The sequence below is a fragment of the Vulpes vulpes genome, chromosome 5, assembly GCF_048418805.1.
Source record: "Vulpes vulpes isolate BD-2025 chromosome 5, VulVul3, whole genome shotgun sequence".
In the NCBI taxonomy this organism is placed as follows: domain Eukaryota; kingdom Metazoa; phylum Chordata; class Mammalia; order Carnivora; family Canidae; genus Vulpes; species Vulpes vulpes.
This window is the reverse complement of record NC_132784.1, coordinates 70308938-70322227: the sequence shown is the minus strand read 5'-3', so window position 1 is coordinate 70322227 and position 13290 is coordinate 70308938. Positions and strand designations below refer to the sequence as shown.

Genomic DNA, 13290 nt, shown 5'->3' with positions numbered 1-13290 from the left:
TTCAGAGAGCAAGGGTCTTCCTGCATGTGGAGCTCATGGGACAGCCGATCCCTGTCCCCACGTAGAACATGTGCACATCCCCCCTATGGTAAGGACAGGTCTGTGCTGGGGGAGCAGGCAGTAGGATGAGGCCCTCCCACCCCCAAACCACGGTGACCCTCGGGTGAGACTCAGCAGGGAGGACCTGAAGGACCTGAAGTCTGTGAGGCCAGCAAGAGGCCACCTGCTCCCCCCCAGGGGAGGCACTGTGCACTTTTCCCCACTTGGTGTGTGCTGACCCTGACCCCCAGGCCCCCGGGGGGCCCAGCCCCACCAGCCTTGTTTGAGCTCCGAGGTCAGTGTCCTGGGACTTTGCCCGGGGGGTGCATCCCAGAGCCCACACACGAGGCCCCTCTCTGTCCTGCTCCTGCCCATCTCCCGGGCTGGGGGGTAGGTGGTGGGAAGTGGGATTGGACAGATGGGATGGCCCTCCTCTGCAGGCTCAGCTGGGGAAGCCTCTCACCTTCCAGAACGTTCTTCCTGCTTCTCTGAGCCTGCCCCATAGCCTGCCCCTCACACTCCAGGGCTGTCTTTTGCTGGTGCACAACACCCACCTCCTGTCCCCGTGGACGGTGGGCGATTTGGCCTTGCGGGGTCTCTAGTCACCCTGCTATACCCGAACACACACAAGACATCAGTGGCGGTCACTGCATGGGGTCTGAGCCAGCATCCTGGACCCGAGCTCTGGGGGGCCCACTTGTGGCTGCAGGGGCTCAGGGGCTCCACCTCTCTGCCTCAGTACCCCCATCTGCAGAATGTGGGTGTTGAGAGCAACCCCCTTCATGGGTCGTCCTGAGGAGAAGGTCCCACTAGGGTGAGGTGCCAGGGATCCGGGGCGAACAGGTGGCTGAGCGGACCACATTTACCACCAGGAGGTCACTTTTATTCGAGATGTGTCTCTTTGAGTTCTCCTTGTGGTCACAGCCCCTATAGTTCTGGTGGAGGAGACCCCGAGGTCACCACATGCCGCCCTCCAGGCTGCTGGAGGCCAGAGTGCCCTGCTCACGGCCCCCTCGCTTCTGGGGTGCCCCCCATCGGGAGTGACCGGAAACCAGGAGGTATAGAGGACTCTGGCTGGGCCCAATGGCTGCTCCCCCGGGGTCTGGCTGGCTTCTCCTCCTCCCTGGATGGTGGTCAGCTCAGTGTTAATATAAAACAGAGGGGGAATGTGTATGTGGTAGACAGCAGGGGTGAGGGGCCAGAGGAGCAGAGGGAAACAACATGCCAGCTCAGCATTTGCACCCAGACTGGCCAGCGGGTGGGCAGCCCCTGTCTCCCAGGAGTGGGGCCCACAGGGCCGAGGGTCAACTGGAAGGCCTTTCCAGAGGAACACTCTCTCTGGGACTTTTCGTGCTGCCCCTGAAGGCCTGTCCTGCCTTCGACCCCCTCTTTGTTTTCTCCCTGCGAGCAGGGCTCTGGGGGAAGCAGCGGGCTGTGCAGCCCCTCCCCACCGCTCCCTGCGGCTTGACCTGGGGGGAGGCAGGGCTCACAAGTCTTCTTGAGATGCACGCCTGCCCCCAGAGTCATGGGAACCCTGGCCATCCGTGGAGACCCTGCTGCCACCTTGGAAGTGACGGGCCATTTGCTGTTGGCCGTGATGGATTGGGCCGCCCTCTCTGGAGCACGGCAGAGCCTGGAGAGCCCCCGCTGGCCGGAAATGTGGGGCACCCTCTCTGACACGCCCTATGAGCACAAACAGGGTGGCTGAGGGGGCTCCTGGAGTCAACTGGGGCCTGTGGGAAAGGTCAGAACAGACATGTACCTGCCTGTGCGCCTCTTTGAGCGCGTGGATGTGGAGCCAGGCCGGAAAGGAGGGTGCACCAGGGCGGTGGCGCCAGCAGGAATTGGGGACCACAGGCCAGTGTTTGCAGATGGGCCGGGGGCGTGTGCAGGGGAAGTCAGGGCCGGGGGAAGCCTGGAGCCTGCATGGGGCCCAAGCCAGAAGGAGTGTGCGTCTGGAGCACGTTCTTGGGTGACAGCTCCATGAAGGATGGTGGGGGAGCGGGGAGGTCTGGGGCCGTCCCCGACCCATGGGATTGCTCTGGGCTGTGCGGCCACGGCCCTCCAGCCAGCCTCTTCCCACTCGACCCTGGGGAGGACCTGGCCAGGCCCAAACGTGGAATCCCACCCGCTCGGCCAGGCCCAGCACCCAGCTCAGAACAGGAAGTCTGGGGGCCCCTTGGGCCGCCCCCATCATGCCCACGGTGGCCCGGGGTGGGCAGGCGTGGGACGTCTGAAGTTGCATTTCCTCCGGATCCCGTCCAGATGTCCTTCCCTTCCCACCCAGCCCCCACAGTCCCCTCCACCCTTCTCCCCACAAGCATTTGCCCGTGACATGCATATAATGTAAGCTCTTAATCCTATTGTTCCAGCCTCCCTCCCATGTCTACCAACCTCTTTCCGCCCGTCACTGACATCCCTGAGCTGTCTTCAGCTGGCAGCCCCTTGGGCAGGGGCCATGCCCACCCAAATCACAGGACCCATGAAATTTGGCCTTAATTAGGTTGTCTCATGACGGGATCCCACATGTGGGAGGCCAACGTTCTGGGACCCTCTCAGGAAGGGGGGTGCCAAGCCTGTCCCCCCACCAATAGGCCCAATAGGGCTGCCGAGTATAGGGGCACTGGCGTGCGGCCGTCACCCACCCTTCCTCCTGGAGCTCTGTGCCCAGGGGAGGGGGGCACCGGATAGTAGCCCGCTAGGGGAGCCTGAGGCAGCAGACCTGACCTTGACCCTGGGCTGCCCCTCGGCCCCCTCTGGCTCTGTGCCCACTGTGAAAACAGTAGCTTTATCTCTGCCGCCTCCCGAACTGCAAACAGCCACGTGTCCCTTGGGGGTCACTCTTGGCACACATGCCCTCTGCCCCACGTCCTAGGGTGAGGTCATTCACCTTCGGATGGGGGGCAATGGGGACCAATGGGGACCGTTGCCTGCAAGCCTGTGACAACCTCATGGCCCTGGGGCGGGGGGCAGATCAGGCTGCAGCTCTGACTAATGGGGCCACCCGTCATCGGGGTGAGCGAGCAGGCTAGAGAGACCAGCAGACTCTGGGCTCTGGGGGCTGGGCTCCAGGGCAGTGCAGCCTGGAGCATGACAGCCACAAGGGACCCTCCTTCGTCACCCCCCTTACTTGGTGACAGAGCTTAATGAACAGGAAGCTAGCAGTGGAAAACAGAGCAAAGGGCAGGGACCCTCCCCCCTTTCTCCCCTGCCCTCCTGCCCGCTTTCCCCACCCTCCAGTGCATAGGCTGCCACATTCTCTGGGGGCGCCCTGACAGTCGCCATGTCCTCTGGGGTCGCCTCCTGCCCCCAGACCCTCCCTGCTATTCCAAGCCAACTCATCCCATATGGACCCCAGAAATCTCTTGGAAAAGGGCTGTGAGCTCACAGCTCACAAAAGGGTGATCACAACTTAAAAGCCGAACCCCCAGCAGGCAACGTGGCAGCTTGGCCACAGGGGTGGGGGGAACGTCCTCCCCAGAGGGCCCTGATGCCAGTGGGGAGGTCTGACCGTTAGGGAGCCCCCCAGTCCCTCAGCCCAATCTCACCAGGCCTACCAGAGGCAGGGGTCCCTTACCAAGGGGAGGCTGAGAGGCCCTCTTGTGTCCCCATCACATGCACTGCTTCTGGGAAGCAAGGGTCTTGGGTCACATCCTGCCCTGGCCTTATCCCAGACCTCCCACCACCCTCCTGGAGATAGGGTCTGGGGGGTCTGGCTGCAGGGGCCAGGTCAGCTTGGGAGGAGACCCCAAATGGGATGACCTGGCAGGAAATGCCCCTGCTCCCAGGGGTGCCACCGGGCTGAGTGGGCAGGGCTGTTGCCATGTGGCTGTCCTGGTCCTCCCCGCTGACCAGTGGCCCATAATCCCAGCATGGCTGTCAGCCAGAGCTTGGGGGTAGGAAGGAGAGCCTCTGTGCTCTTCTGAGGCCTAGGGGGCTGGTGTATGTTCGGAGAGACCCCCTGGAGCCCCCTCCAGAACTCTCAGCTTGAGACCCATCCCAGAGGCTATGTTGTGGCCCCCACCAAAGCCACAGGCCTGTGCCCCGGGGCCTCCAGGCCTTTCCTGGAGGGACAGGGAGGTGGAGGCCAGGCCCACGGCCCCATGTTTTTTGGTGGGGATGTGGGGGGCTTGGGGGTGGGTAGGGGAGCAGGCAGTGCCAGGACACCATGGCACAGCCTCCACCCCCAGACCCCAGAACAGTGGGCTAGTGTGTGGGCCGGGGGTGGGGCGCGGGGTGGAGGCCGGGCAGGTCCGTCCTGCTCCATAAACCCCGAAGGACGCTGTTGACACAGGGGTGATGTCACTGCCGACCAATTGGGAGCCCGTCGGGGGCTCTGTGTGTGCTGCTCTGCGTGCCGTGGGCCCCGCCACGCACGGGGCGTGATCTGAAAGCCACCTGAATAAACCCAAGGGGCCCCTGCTTTCCCCCTGGGCCCCGTCTCCTGCACGTCCCACCCAACCCACCGCCTGTACAGGAAAGACAGGGGCAAGGAGGGGCGGGCAGGGAAGGGAGGAGGCCTTGTGCCTGAGCCGAGCTCTCTCACTGACATGTGGCCCCCACCGTCCCAGCCCCCCACCTCTGAACCCCAGAGTCATGCCTAGATGCTCCATGGCCTCTGGTGACCAGGGCTCCCTGCAGCCCTGCCTGACACCCTCCGGAGCAGCTCTGCGCCCCGTGTCAGGGCTCCGTCACGGCGTGTGCGTTTGTCCCAGGGCCCTGACCTTCTGTCCTATCCCTTCCATCTTTGACTCCAGAAAGTCCTTCCTTCTCCCCGCCCTGTGGGCTGCAGACCAGACCCCCACCCCCATCGCCCCCACCCTCAAAACCCAGAGGGGCCTGTCTCCCTGTGCTGAGCTCAGGTGAATGCTTTGTCGGCCTCTGGCCCCATCGCCCACGCCCCTCCTTGGGCCTTCCCCCCAGAGCCTCCACTCCCCCCAGCAGAGTGTGGAACCCCCAGGGGTCTGCCCAGCGCCCCCTCCACCTCTCGGCTATGCCCCCACAGCAGCCCCTGGGGCCCCAGGGACAGGTGTCCAATGGGCCTTGACACATGCTAGCAAGTGCAAGCTCCGGGCAGGAGCAGGGACAGCACCCCCCCCCCCCCCCCCCCCCGCCGTTGGCGCCCATGTCTGTTTACCGGTCCAGCCCCAGGCCCATGCCGCCCCCCGAGGCCCCGGCTGCCCGCCTGTGTCCGGCCAGGTGTTCGATGATGGAGCACGGGCTCCTGGGAGGACAAGGGGCTCGCTGTCTGCTTTATGCAAGCACAGTGCTGACAAGGAGCAGAATATCCACAGTGACCACTTCCAGGAAGTGGCTCGAGGCTGTGGGGGCCGCCGAGGAGCAGGCCCCTTCCCAGCAAGCCGGCCTGCAGGTGGGCTTCCAGGAAGGGGCCCCCGCGGGTTCCCCTCACCCCTGGAAAAGGGCCAGTCGTGTCACCAGGTGCAGGCTGGGGAGAGGTGCAAAGAAGGGAAGGAAGGAGTCCACGAGGGAGAGAAGGCAAGGCAGGGGCAGCCTGGGGTGGAGACTGCAATCCCGGGGGAGGCCACGCTGGCCATGCTGCTCCTTCCAGAACCTTCCGTCCCCCTCTGTGGGTCACACCACCTCTGCTGGGGCCCTTGGCTATCGGGGGCCTTCCTGAGTACGTGCTCGCACATGCAGGAGGGTAGCGGCGCGTGGGCGGAAGGACACTGATCGGATCAGGTCCCCGGGATGACCGGTAGTGGCGCCTCCCGCCCCTTGCTGGTGGGGGCCGTGTGGGGTCTCCGGCCAGGACCCCCTGCCCCTCTGCTCTGCTTTCAGATGCCACCCCAGCTCTGGGAAGAGGGAAACCGTTTGTCTTCCCTGGAGCCTGGGGTGGGAGCCCGGGAGCCACTCTCGGCTGGCCCAACCCTGTGTTGTTTTTGGTGTTTTTTTTCAGGCTTCCCAGGGTGTATTGTAGTGAGACCCCAAATGTCATGTTAGGCCTGCTCAAGAGTTCATTTCCTTTGTATTGTTGGAATTGTTTCTGCCCCCATTCACTGGTATGACAAGTGTCTTGACTCCACCCCGCCCCCCAGCTGTCCGTAATCCCTGCCTGAAAGTGGGCTCTTGGGTCATTAAATCCGTGCAGAGACACAAGCCCACACAAAGGCAGAGGACACACACAGCCGGGCTCAGATGTCCACCCTCCAGGGACACTGGCCCCCACATGGGGCCGGGCCACACAAAAGCCAGCAGACCCCACAGGGCGCCCCAAACAGGACAGGGCCCACATCCATGTCTGTGGCGCCCCAAGCAGAGGCTCCCTCAGGGCCACACGGCTGGACCGTGGACACACGCAGCCCATGACAGGGCGGCCGTTTGGGCCGCAGCGCCCAAGAGCACACAGCTGGTGCCCGAGCCCATGCACACGGGGCTGCCCAGGACACAAGAGATGTACAGACGCACAGACACATGCTTGTGAACACGGGGACGGGAGTCTCAGGGACACACGGAGACACACACTTGTTGAGTGTTGTACCCTCTAAGCTGGACGATTTGCTTGGTTGGGGGAGAGTCCAGGTTGAAGACCCCCCCCAGGTCCTGGACTGGAGTTTCGATTGGAGCCGGGGTGGGGGCGTCTAGTGGGGGTGGAGGGCTGGTTGGAGTCCTGGGCGCAATCTTCCCCAGACCTCTGCGGTGGCCCCCACCCCCACTGCGCCTGAGCTGGGGAGGAGGGGGAGTGAAATCCAAGCCCCTGTTTGCTGGAGACACTTAACTCAGCGCAGGGGCATTTTGAAAGCGCCTCTGGGTGGCGGGGGCGCCAGGAGCCTGTCTGACAGCCTCTTGGAGCCCCTTCTCTAAAAAGCAGGAAATCGGGTTGGGCCAAAGGTAAACACATTCCGACCTGGCTGTCCCTGCTCCATGGAGGGGCTCTGTGGGGCGGGGGCCGCCACCGCTGTGTCCCTAGTTCGGGTGAGGCGAGGCGGGGGCTCGTGACCTGTTTGCAGAGCCTGGGCCTGTGGCTCCAGCCCCAGCCGCTTCAGGCTGGCCCTCAGGGACAGGGGACAGGTTGCCCTCACCCCTCCTGCACCCCCGGCCCCAGGGCCCTCCCCACACTACATTCCCTCCTGCTTGGGAGGCCCCAGAGCCACCATGGAGCAGAGGAGAAGTGTGCACTCAGAGACTCAGAGGGGACAAGGGGCATGGGCACAACCGCAGGCAGACCTGGGGGAACAGTCGACCTCGGCCCTAGGGGCCCCCCAGCTGGGTGTGGAGGGGACGACCCCACCCTCCTGCATTCCAGACCAGTAGACCTCAGGGCCCCAGGTCAGGGTTGAAGTGTGGCTGTGACTCAAGCCCTTGTCAGAACAAGGCCACAGTACCCAAAGCCCTGGCCCCTGGCTCTGGGGGCCCAAAGGATTGCCCATTCGTTGCAGGGACTGATGATTCCCGGGCTCTCCAGAGCATCCTTCTGCTTTCTCCCAACCCTGGGGCCCTACAGCACCTGCGATGGCCATACCACTGTCCCCTCACAGCCCCAGGAAGCTGGCCCAGGTGACCAAGGCCAGGGACAGATGTTTGTGACAAAGGCAGTTGATAGACCCAACATTACAAGTAAGGGCCAGGGGTCTGGAGATGGACATAGCCTGTCCCTGAGTGGTGCTCTGGGCCCTGGCACGGCTTGGGTGGGTGGCAGAGGTGCTTGGGAGAGACCCGAGGGCCCCACTCCTTGTCCCCAGCATGGGTCTGGTGGGAAGGGTGCGGGTCCCAGAGGGGACCCCAGACACATGAGGGCAGGGGGGAATCCATGGAGGTCAGCTTGTGGGGGCGGCATAGTGCTGGGTGCCCAGAGTCCAGGCAGCCCCATGGAGGCCCCGGCATGGAGACAGTATTCTCAGGCCTTTGCCATCTGGGCTTCATCAGCTGGCAAGGGAATCGGCCAAGGACCCCAACCTCATTTCTAAAAGCTGCTACCTCACACTCGCGGTGACTGCACCATCAGAGGCAGAGGGCTATGGGCCTGGGGGTCCCTGACCCAGCTGCCATCTGGCATGAGGACCGATACCAACCCCAAGCTCAAGGGGGTCTGCGCTTGAAAACCAGGCACAAACCCAAGGCTGGACACCAGCAGGACGCATCCTGTCCCCTGTCCCTCTCCCCTTCTCAGCCGCCCCAGTCCGGCCTGGGGCAGCTGCTAGGGCCAGTCCTGTGGATGAGAGTGGACGGCCCTCCCGCATGGCAAGCCCACCCTTGGATGGTTCTACACGTGACTCTCCTGCTGGTCCCAGGATCTGGGACAGGGGCCTGGGGGGCTCGAAGGGCCCAGGGGTGTTATCCCTGAGGTAGGTCATGTGGCAGGACAGCATGTAGGGGGACTCGGTGTTGTCTGGCTTCATGCCCATTGCTGAGAACTCCCTTGGCCACTCCACCACCCCCTCCCTGCAGGGGCCTTGGCCCCACAGACCCCTCCCTGGGCTCCACCCATGTCTCCTTCCCTGTCACCCCACCCCCAGGCCCCTCCCCATGTCAAATGCCCTCCCTGCCCACCCTCCTCATCCACCCCCACCCCACCCCACCCCACCCCACCCCCGGAATCCTCCTTGGCCATAGGCTTCCTGGCCCCGTGTGCCTCCCCCAGGCCACCTCCCCTCCTGTGTGTGTACCTCACCTCATCCCCGTGCCCCTCCCCTCTGTCCCCATGCCCCTCACCTCATCCCCGTGCCCCTCCTTTCTATCCCCCTGCCCCTCACCTCATCCCCACGCCCCTCACCTCATCCCTGTGCCCCTCCCATTCTCTCTGCCCCCTCATCCGCCCTGTTCCCTTATGTCTTTTTCATGTTCTCCATCCAGTGGCCCCCCCCCCCCCCCCCGCCCAGGCAAACAGCTCGGATTCCAGAGTCCCTGAGACAAATTGCTGTAACTGTGTTTATTGATGAGTCCAGGGCTCCTGGTGAAGCCCTGGTGGGGAGGGGCACAGAGCGAGTCATGCTACAATGGAATGCTTCAAGGTCTGCTCGGTGTTAGGAGCTTCCAGACTAGGCAAGGGGGGGTGGGGCCTCACGCGCTCAGCCGCACCCGGGCACCCCCACACAGAGATGGACGGAAGGTGGGTGCCGGGCGCTGCGGGCCACAGGAGGCCAGGTGCACTCAGCAGCTTGCTTGCACACACGCTCGGGAACTCAAGGCCAGATCCAAGACTCCAAACCAGTGCAAACGACTTAGTGCAAATTAAATTCAGGAGGGACGGGGAAACAGAGTCATGGGGGCTTTGAGTCTCCCGAGCAAAAAGGAAAGGAAAGAAAGGAAATGAGAGAACACAGGAAAGGAAGAAGAGAAAGAGGGTGAAGGGCGTGGGGCGTGGCGGCTGGTGGTCGCCTGGCCATGGCAGGGTGGCCACGGGGATGACATTGCCAGGAGGGGTGGGTGGCGGCTGCCACGGGGGCTGCTCGCTGCCGACGGTATTGTGGTCAGGTTGCTCTCGTTCCTTTTGCGTCACCTGCAGAGAACGACAGGACACATGAGTGGGAGCCAGGCAGGGTAGCCAGGGAAGCTTCCGGAAGGAGGGCACCCATGCTCACCTTCCAGAGCCGATTCCTGAGTCAAGTAGTGTAGTGGTTCCAGAATGCAGCATCTTCTTGCGTCAGAGCTAGAAGGACTTGAAGAAGTCCGGTTTCCAAGGCCCAGGCATGAGCTGGGTAGCACCATTTCTACGGGGCGGGAGAGCATGAGTGCTGGCTCCCCAGCCTGCACCCACTCCCCGTGGGTGGCCGGGGCCTCCTCACCTTGTCAGTTTGAGGGTTATAGGGGTCCAGAGAGCAGCAGTGTGTTGACTCCTTCAGGAACACAAAGGAACGAGAGCCATGGGTGTTCTGACTCCCCGCGGTGCCAGCCTAGAATGTTCTGTGGAAGGAAGAGCGCTCGTGAGTGATGCTTCAGGGGGTGGTTGGCCCGGAGGGGCTGTGTCCCACATCTGCACTTACCAGGAAGGCCGGACGGCATCACGTCTGTCCTCACCGTCACACCGGACCATGTCCTATCCCTCTGAGCGCAGCCTCGCGCCCGGCCCTCGGTGGCTGGCGGGCTCACCACCCGAACTGGAGACCTGGCTGTGGGCAAGTGGAAAAGGAGCTGGTTGAGGAGGCAGAGAGCTGGAGTGGGGTGTCAGGGGCGCTGGTGGGCTGGGCACTCACCCTCATCTCCAGTCCGAGCCCAGAGGCACCGATCCCTGCTCCGTCGACGCCCGCAGAGGCCCGCCTTGGCCCGGGCTCTGGAGGCCAGTGCCTCCCCTGGCTCGCCGCCAGGCTCCTGCTCTTCGCCCCTGCCTGCGCCCCGACCCCCCCGCCAGAGGTCTCACTCACTCCGCCCCACACTCCTCGCCTAGTCTGGTCTCGCCTGTGCCCTTGACTCCCCTGGACGCTGTCCTGTCCGTCACGCCAGACCCAGGGGCTGAGCGGTGAGGGCATACAGTGTCACCGAGTGCACTGTGGGCCCTCTCCGCGCCCGCCCCTGGGCCGCAGTGCCACGTGGGAACGGCCACCCACAGGCCGGGCCCACCGCAGCCTCCTCGCTGCAGAAATCTCTCCAGAGCCCGATCCTGCGGCCGCCGCTCCCTCCAGGTGACACCCCACGCACTGCTCCTTCGTTCCCGCTCTCCGGCCCTCGAAGCTCCAGCACTGGCCTTGGGAGGCCCGAGCCGGAGCCGCTCCTGTACCTGCTACTAAATGAATTTCGGTGGGTGAGATGTGGTGGCGGCTGGGGACCCTGTTATGTCCTGAGTCCCCACCTCCTCCTGTCTGACCCGGGCCTGGTGCCCCCGCACATGCTGGATCCCCACGGCCACCTGTCACCTCCATAGAGGCGGTCGCCTCAGCACCTTCCTCGCTGGCAGCCCTGCCTCGTCTCCTGCCCACCCTCCTGAAATACTCTTTCTACCTGGGAAGGACCCCCAGCTCCCCAGCCCCCACTGTCTCAGCTCCCCCTGAGACGATGTCACCTGTCCTGACCGCCCTCCTTCGTCCTGCCGCTCTGCCGGGAGGCCAGCCGCTTCTCCTCGCTGGTCCTTGCTCCCTGCCACCTCCTTCTGCAGAAGGCCAGCAGAGCAAGGCCCAGGGAGGGGAGGGGACTCACCTGGCCGACAGGCAGCTGTCCTCACTTGCTTGCGGCTGCCAGCTGCAGCCCACCACCCAGGTCCCGGGCGAACCCCTCTTCGGCTCCCCTTGTCCACCAGCCGCCACGTCCTGAAACCAAAAACTGACCGGGATGAATGCCTGGCTCCCCCCTCTTTCCCCTACACCCCCAGCTTGGGCCCGCCACACGTCATGCCGATGTGACCCAGACTCCCAGACACCCGGGCCCCCATGCCACTCGCCCGCCAGGTGCCTGCCAGTCCGGCCCAAGCCGCCCTCTACCCTCTGCCACTCCTGCCAGACTCCAGATTTCCAAGGTGATCCTTGGCCCACTCAAGCTTCCCTGCACCCTGTCCCCATCTTCCCCTGGTTGCCCCCGGTACCCCACGCTTCCCTGGTTACCCCTCGGCTCCCCCGCTTCCCCAGTTTCCCCCGAACCCCCCACCCCACCCCTCCCACCACCCCCTCCCGCACCCTGCTCTGCGGCCCTAGCCCGGGCTTTTTCTAACTGGGGTGGCCCCGCCCAGAATTCCCGCCCCTGCCCTGCCAGCCAATCGGAGCAGGGACCGTGTTCGGGGGGCCACCGCAAAGCCCACCTCCGCCCCGGCCCCGTCCAGCGCACGTTCCTCACCCGTCCCAGAATCCACCAAAGACGGCATTCTGCACACCCCTGCGTTGGCGTCCTGCAGACAGGGCCTGGCATTGTCCCCACACGTCCCCCTCCCCTCGGGTGGGAACAGGCGGATCCCCTCAGGGCAGACCACGCACACGGCCACACGCCCAGACCGCGCGCAGGGAGCGCGCTCTGCTCCCAGTGGGAGTTCTGGCGCGGGGCTCCTGACGCTGGCGCGGGTCTTGGAGCTCCCCTGTACCACCACCATGGCTGAGACCCCACACTCACCCCAGGGCGCCGGGAGTCCACGGGGAGCCGTCATGTGGGGGGTGAGGGCCACGGGAAGCACCCAGGGGTCTCGGTGGGGAAAGTGCATGGCTGAGCTCCGACTCCAGCACCATCTAGTTGACAGTGGCTGTTGGGACCAGAGCGGCTTCCACAGGGCAGGCTTCCCACTGGGTGCTCTAGGTCCCCTGACCACCGCGTTCTGATCACCCGCACAAACTGCACCCTCTGGGTTCCACGACTCACAGGCGCGCTCTGGTGACAGGCGCCCCATGCACCGCTTGCCCCGGGCGCCGCTGGCTCAGGAGCCAGAGACCTGAGAGCTACAAGATGCCCAAGGCTATCCTTGGCTAATCTATCCCTGGGGTGACCCCTCAGCCTTACTAGGGGGGATCTGGGCCCCGCAGTCCACAGGGTTCGCCCACCAAGTCTAGGGTGTTGGCACCATGGGGAGAGCCCACATAGGCAAGGGAGCTGGAGTCACCACACCTCAGAGAGGTCCCCTGGCAGACTCTGCTCCTTGGACACCACCGTAAAGTGCCAGGTGCTCCCCACCAACCCCGACACCACAGCCTTCCTCGTGGCGGAACCCCCAGATTTACTGTGGGACAAAACTAGACTTTGCCGCGGGTGGACTCGCGAGGTAGGATGGGGCGGACCGCCACAGTGGCCAGAAACAGACCCCAGCCTTGGCCACCTCCCGGCTAGGTGAGTCCGCACTGCCACCTCGCGGTTACTGTGGTCCGCACACCGCGACGGACTCGGCGGTTCAGGGGCGTGCGAGGGACTCTGATCTGGCTCAAGACAAAGCAAGATAGCCCCGAAATCCTCCTGTGCATGACTGGGCAGCACCTAGGACCCCGTGCTGCCAGCGGTGCTCGTGGGTTCGCCCGCTGAAGCCAACACCATGGCCTCCCCGGGCATAGGGATCCCTCACCGTCCCCAAGTATTCCATGTTATCTCCCCAGCTTGGACCACGTGAATGGCGGGGACTCAGATGGAGTGGCTCGGTCGAGCGCCCCGTCTTCGTGATGACCCTCGTGGACCGCTGCGGAATCAGGCCTCAGCGGACCCGGGTCACATCGCGGGCGGACCCCCCATCTCAGCCGTGGTGCCCCTAACGTGTGAGTCAGTACTGCTACCTCGCGGCCACCACTGTGTCCAACACCCACAAGGGAACTCAGCTCTGTTCAGGGAGTGCAATTAGCTTGGGGGTTCGTGCCCGATGCAAGGGGAGAGCCCCGAATCCACGGCAGGACAGCACCC

General features: G+C 64.3%; 2 long non-coding RNA genes across 2 annotated transcripts in view; one reads left to right on the top strand and one right to left on the bottom strand.

Annotated features, from left to right (window-relative positions):
• Positions 1-13290, top strand: part of LOC140599039 (uncharacterized) — a 38402-nt gene that overhangs the window by 19259 nt on the left and 5853 nt on the right. Inside the window, exon 2 of the long non-coding RNA XR_012001692.1 lies at positions 12993-13148. This is a non-coding gene — a long non-coding RNA (uncharacterized lncRNA). The remainder of the gene's footprint in view (positions 1-12992; positions 13149-13290) is intronic.
• On the bottom strand, positions 8912-11457 carry LOC112923959 (uncharacterized). Its single transcript, XR_003235799.2, has 5 exons — positions 10191-11457; positions 9981-10106; positions 9783-9900; positions 9579-9707; positions 8912-9496 (listed from the first exon to the last, which is right to left on the bottom strand). It is a non-coding gene; the product is annotated as an uncharacterized lncRNA (long non-coding RNA).